The sequence below is a fragment of the Mesoplodon mirus genome (assembly GCF_964341445.2).
Source record: "Mesoplodon mirus genome assembly, chromosome: 16".
Lineage (NCBI taxonomy): Eukaryota > Metazoa > Chordata > Mammalia > Artiodactyla > Ziphiidae > Mesoplodon > Mesoplodon mirus.
Genome location: NC_138992.1, coordinates 36939129 through 36946357, shown reverse-complemented (window position 1 = coordinate 36946357; position 7229 = coordinate 36939129).

Below are 7229 nucleotides of genomic sequence, written 5' to 3'. Positions count from 1 at the left end.
GTGCTCCGCAGGGGGAGAGGCCACAGCAGTGAGAGGCCCGCCTACCGCAAAAAAAAAAAAAAAAAAAAAAAAAAAAAAGGCTATGTGGATATGCTAAAACAGAAGTGTATGCTTATACATCCACATTTTAAAACACAAATGAAGGGCTTCCCTGGTGGCATAGTTGTTAAGAATCTGCCTGCCCATGCAGGGGACACAGGTTCGAGCCCTGGTCTAGGAAGATCCCACATGCCGCAGAGCAGCTAAGCCCACGCACCACAACTACTGAAGCCCACATGCCACAACTGCTGAAGCCCACATGCCTAGAGCCCATGCTCCGCAACAAGAGAAGCCACCACAATGAGAAGCCTGCACACTGCAATGACGAGTAACCCCTGCTGGCCACAACTAGAGAACTCCCGCTCAGCAACAAGACCCAACGCAGCCATAAATAAATTAATTAATTAAGAAAAAAAACCACGAATCACTATTTTGTCCTTACATTGTGAAAAAGTGCGTGTAAAACCACGAATCCATCCTTCCCACTGCTAGAATTTTTTTCTTTTGCCTAAAACTGGTATATAGACTTGGCATATCAAAGTGTATTCTAAGTCCCCAGACTCTGAGAGGAGTTTATCAATTTTGCTTCCAGATTCAAAATGCACAAGTTGGATAAGGCTTGAGCTATTTATAATGAATTAATAGAAAAACTACCATCAGGGCTGGATTTTCCACTGGATTTTCTAATTCCAGTGGCCATACAACCACTTTGTAACCCAGTTTTGTGATCTATTAAGATGATTCAGAATTCTCTGTATCTAGCTGGGAAGGAAATGGTGAACAAACGATTCACCAGCTGGTATCCCCATTAGGGAGTGAACGTTGGCATTTACTGACAGAGGGTGCCAGCTGGGAATCTAGGAAATTCCCAATCCAGACTCCAAAACTCTTGGCCAGATGATGTGCTCTGTACCATCTCCTGATACCAAGCAGGGACCTGTGGGGCTCCTGGGCACAAAGCCTTTCTGTGTCCCCCATTTCTTTGATTACAGGAAACAGCCTTCATTCAGCCTCCATGACCTTCCCTGAGTTCCAATAGTCAGATTCAAGCAGTTGTTAATCAGGGGAGGGAGAGGATGCGAGACCAGGGAGAAACAAACAGTCAAGAGCAGCCTTGGGGCAAGGCTCTGTTTCCCCATCAACGGATGCACACAACAATATCTTTGAGCTATTTTGCAGATACTGAAACCCCCTCCAGGTGGGAGAAGTTAACGATTAATGAAGGTATGCTGACCACAAGCATGTAGACCCCAGACCAGTTGGACCTGAAGGTTGATGATGCCGACTCTTACCTCACCACCAACCCATCTGAACAATGGCCATGAGCAGATCATGCCGTCTTTGAACAATTACTATAAAACTTCTCACTATCTCCTCCAAGTGAGGACACACAGTATGTTGAGGCAGGAGCCTGCTGTGTCCCCTTTGCCTGGCAAAGTAATAAAGCTATCCTTTTCTACTTCACCCAAAACTCTGCCTCCAAGATTTGATTTGGCACCGGTGAACAGAGAAGCTGAGCTTTCTGCGTCACTCCTGGGGGACCCACATGATAGGAGTGTGTGGCCAACATGTGACCTCATTGCTTTTTCCATTTAAACTTTGCAGTAAGAGTCCTAGCATAGCTAATAGCCTTTGAGCAGTCAAAACACCCAGGTCATTATTTTAAAAAAAATTTTTTTGGCCATGCGGCATGGCTTATGGGATCTTAGTTCCCTGACTAGGGATCAAACCCCGGCCCTCAGCAGTGAAAGCACAGAGGTCTAACCACTGGACCACCAGAGAATTCCCCATCATCATTCTTAACAAATACTTTATTCCACACTTGGCCTTGAGTTAAAAATGGCTTTTAAAGGAAAATGTTTCTTTTCCACATTGAAGTGGAAAATCAAAGTGTTGGGTGGTCATAGTCAAATAATCTGTGCTCTTTTGGTAAATACAATAGCTTCTTATAGCATCTAACATTACAAGCATCTCATTTTTATAAAGCTAATCTGGTGACCCAATTCTGAATTGTTTCACAAAAGTCCGCAATGTGAACATCATAAAGCCATTCATGTAGCCCAGGGCATCTGTTGGGTGAAAGGAGAATGATCCTCTAATAGCAAGGCATGGCTGTGTCTGAAAAGTTGAAAGCATTTGCTCACAAGGTATCATTTAATCTAAAACTTTGTCAGCTCCTCTTGTCCCCAGAGCTTATAAAGTTAACGAGTGAGATTGGTTGCAATCTCAAGGTTTTAATTGCAGAATCAGTGTAACCTCAGAGAACTGTTGACAGGTGTGGAATTTCTCTTTTCAGTTCTTGTTACTTTCAGCAAAAGTTAAGGAATTCCGTGTCAGTGTTAACCCATATGGAGTCAAACTGGAAACCTTCAGCTTTACTTCAGAAATACCACCCAGCAAATGTACTGGGCAATAGCTGAGATATTGCAAGTTAACAACCATATCGTTACTTCTGCGCCTAATGAAAGAAGTCTCCAGACATCAGCCAGGCTTTAATAACTTTTGAAGGTCGAAGAGGGGCCAGTCTGTATTATGTTAATCTAAATTACCCTTTCTGTTTAATAATGTGCAACTGATGTGAATAAACATATAACTCTATCCACTACTGGGACAGAGATCTGCAAGCCTCACCAGTTTCCAGAAAAAGAGTTCTGAGAAACCAGTTAGGGACAATAATTTTGGTTTGAAATCTGCCTCATTTTTTTTTTCCTTGTAAAATATAAGTAGTTCTCAAATTTTTCTTAACAAAATAAAAGTAACTGTAGCAAAACATAATTCATACTATCATATAAATTTATGAAAAAAGTAATGCATATTATACTGAATCAATTTATGTGACCCTGATTCCAAATACTTAAAAAATATATATTCAGGGCTTCCCTGGTGGCACAGTGGTTGGGAGTCTGCCTGCCGATGCAGGGGACACGGGTTCGTGTCCCGGTCCGGGAGGATCCCACATGCCGCGGAGCGGTTGGGCCCATGAGCCATGGCCACTGAGCCTGCGCGTCCGGAGCCTGTGCTCTGCAACGGGAGAGGCCACAACAGTGAGAGGCCCGCATACCGCAAAAAAACCCCCCAAAAACCAAAACAAACAAACAAACAAACAAACAAACAAAAATATATATATATATATATATATTCAGTGATAAAGAGAAGAGGCCCTCCACAGCAGCTGTACTGTTGTAGAGGGGCTTTGGGCTGGGAGGGAGTTTCAGCCCCAGCACCTCACTAGGAAGACACAAGGCCCAAAGGTGAACTCATAGCAGTCCACTGTGAAAACAAATGAAAAGTTTATTTCAGCTAGTGGTTATTTACTGGATCAGTATGGATTTGCTTCAAGTTTTCTGGATATCAGAGCTTTGTTAAAAAGTGTGGTTTTTTTTTTTTTTTGTAAAAACGCTGCTTCTAAGTACTTGTATATGACACAGTGATTATTTAGGTAATAGTTGCAAGGAAGAACTCCTTTACTATTAAAATAATAATTTTTTCTTTAGTAAAAATGAATACATGTTCATGGTAGAAACTTCAGAAAATATAAACTTTAAAAAGAGGAAATCTAACATTACACATAATACAATCAGTCAAAAATCATGTTGATGCATCCGAGGGATTATTATTTTTTTAGTGTTGCAATAGCAAGTTAGCCAAAGCACAACTATTAATAGAACTTTATGTCTGTTGAATCGCTGAGCATAGAGCACTTCTGGATTTTCCTCACTGGAATCTATTGGAGACAGCAGGTTACAGAGAATGTTCCAAAAATCCTTGCTATATTAGTAAATATTGATTAGTGTTACAGAGAGAGCAACTATGCCCAAGTATATTAGCACTTAGCTGACCACAATTTATGATAACTAATTTTTTGATATCTTAGGAAAAAACACTGAAACTAAAAATTTTATTTGAAGTTATTGTTAATGCTTTCTAATTGTTGACCAAATGTTAGTGAAAAGATTGTAAGCTCTTTAGAGAGCAGGAAGAGTGCCCTACAGGACCTAGTACAAATTTTGCACTCTAAATGCTTGTTGATGACACATGCTCTTTATTCTTAAATAATCATGATAATTTCCTCAGAACTGAATATAATTGGCTATAGGGAAAATATGGCCAAAATTTTTATAAAATTATTTTGTACTGCTGGTTCAATATTTACAATTTTGATTGAATGTTATTAGAAATAAAGTGTTTGAAAGCTTTTCTCTGTATTTATGTGAATTTTTGTTATAGAAACGTATTACTTTTGACTCATTGTGTCCTTCAGAAAGCAAAGCGTTTTTTAAATTACCCACTCCCTGAAAGGTAAGGAGTATGACAACAGCAGGGAAATATGGGTGACTCTTTAGACATTTTATGATCACTTAGTATCTGATTTCCTGACTACAGTGACTGGTTTAGGAATGCATCCCTATCCTGGGCTGGACCAATCAGAGGCTTCTCTGAGACTCTCCTGCCAGAGATATCAGGAAATGATGTCTTTCTGCTGGGTTAGTACCTTGGTGGTCTCTCTCTACCTTGGTGGCCCTGCAGCATCTTCCCCTAAGAGACAGATGGAGCCGGGAGTTTTCTGGAACACACATACTTAAAGCCAGCTGTACTCTGGATTTCTCTGTTACATGAGCCTATGAACTCCTCTTTTTTTCCACTTATACTAGTTGAGTTGGGTTTCTGTCACATCCAAATAAGAGTCTTAATATTAAAAGTAGAAAGAAGTGTCATAAATGAGCTGAAGAAAACATTAAATATAAGAGCAGAAATTAATGCTAAAGAAAAGAAAGGTAATAGAAAGAATCAAAAGAGCCAAAAAATGGTCTTGTAAATAGATTAATAAAATTGATAAACTTCTGGGCAAGACTGATTAAAAAACAATAGAAGCACAAATAAACTATATTAGATGAAATGAAGGCACTTGAATACAGATGCAAGAGATTAAAAAGGTGAAATTTAGATGAAGTGTGCAAATTCTACAGCAATGTAAATGACCCCAAACTGAAGTAAAGACTAGAAAATCTGAATGTTCCTGTTACCATGAAACAAATTGAATCAGTAATTTAAAATTTTTTCCCAAAGAAAATACCAAGCCCCAACAGTTTTATAGGTAAACACCATCAAACATTCAAGGATAGATATTTACAACCATAAGCTCTTTTATAAAAGAAAAAAACCAGTCTCACAGCTGAACATAAATGTAAAGATCCTAAACAACAAAAGAAATACATCATTCTGAATTTCAGTGTATAAAACATACATTATAATATATATGCTGACCAAGTTGAATTTATCTAGGAATGAAAGGTTGGTTCTACATTATAAAAAAGTCATTACTATAGTTGTATTTTACCATATTAGCAAATTGAATGAAAAAATCATATCACAACCTCATAGATAACAGGAAGAATTCAACAAATTTCAGCAACCATTTTAAACTCCAATGTCACCTTCTCACTGACCCTATTAAACCTGCAATCCACTATACTCTCCAACTCCCCTTGCTTTGCTTTTCCCTATAGCTCTTAACAATCTGACGTAATTTTTTGTGTCTGTTTTTTCTTTCTTACTTTAAAAAATTGTGGTAAAATATAGATAACAAATTTTACCATTTTAACTGTTTTTAAGTGTACAATTCAGTGGCACTAAATACAGTCACAATGCTGTGCAACCATCCCAATTATTTCCAAAACTCTTCCATCTCTTCCAACAGAAACTGTAACCCATTAAGCAATAGCTCCCCATAGCTTGCTACTCCCAACCCCTGGTAAGCTCTAATCTATTTTCTGTCCCTATGATATATATTTCCCTAGTATATAATTTACTTGCTTTGTTTGTGTAAATTCCCTGAGGGCAAGAATTTTAGGCTGTTTATTGCGGAAATTACGGCACTCATGACAATATCTGGCTTATTAAGTATTTGCGGAAAGAAGGAAGGAAGGAAAGAAGGAAGGGAGGAAGGGCTTTTAGCAAAGTAGGTCTAGAAGGAAATTTTCTTGATCTAATAAAAGGGATATATAAAAAACAATAGTGGGGCTTCCCTGGTGACACAGTGGTTAAAAATCCACCTGCCAATGCAGGGAACACGGGTTTGAGCCCTGGTTTGGGAAGATCCCACATGCCGAGGAGCAACTAAGCCCTCGAGCCACAACTACTGAAGCCTGCGCACCTAGAGCCCATGCTCTGCAACAAGAGAAGCCACTACAATGAGAAGCCTGCGCACTGCAACGAAGAGTAGGCCTTGCTCCCCGCAACTAGAGAAAGGCCACGCGCAGCAACGAAGACCCAACACAGCCAAAAATAAATAAATAAATTTATTAAAAGAAAACCAATAGGGAGCATCATACTCAATGGTGACATGTCAAAGACATTCCTTTAAAAACAAATAACAATGCAAATATGATTTCATTTTTGTTTCAGCTCAGAGACTTAAAATATTTCAATGATTCAAACATTCGATAACAGAAGAAAGAAGAAATGATAAATGCAAAATTCAGGTTTCCTCTGAGATGGGAGGGAAGGGGACATCCGGATTGGAGCATCATATCTGGTCTTATATAGCAGTAAGAGTGTTCTTTTTCTCAAACTGTGTGGTAGGAACGTGGGTGGTCAACATTCTTTTGTATCTGCTTGGTGTTAGATGTTTAAAAATTTTTTAAACCATAATATCGAGTGAAAACAAGTCAGACAAATATATTCTGTATTTTATTAATATAAAATTTAAAATCAGGCAAAACTAAATGATCTTCACTTCTTCTTTAAATGCATAACTTCTAAATGGCAAAACTATAAAGACAAGCAAGAACAATTCATATAAAATTTAGAACCGTAGTTACCTTTGGCAGAAGTGAGGGTAATGGCTTATGCAGGGCTCCCAGAGTATTGGTGATGTTCCTTTCTTGGGCTGGATTTGGTATGTAGATGTTCATTTTATTATTGTTTAAACCATGGATATAAATTACATAGCTTCTTTGATAAGTGTGAAGTAGTGGATAATAAACTGGTTTTGATGGGTAACATAAACTCAGGTATTGTCCTAGACAAATTTCATCACCTGCCAACATTTTTCCAAGCACACTTTGCGGGGGGTGTTTATCACCTTCTGATTTTCCTAAGTCTTTTTTTTTTTAAAATAATTTATTTATTTATAATTTTTTTTTTTTGGCTTCATTGGGTCTTCGTTGCTGCGCGTGGGCTTTTTCTAG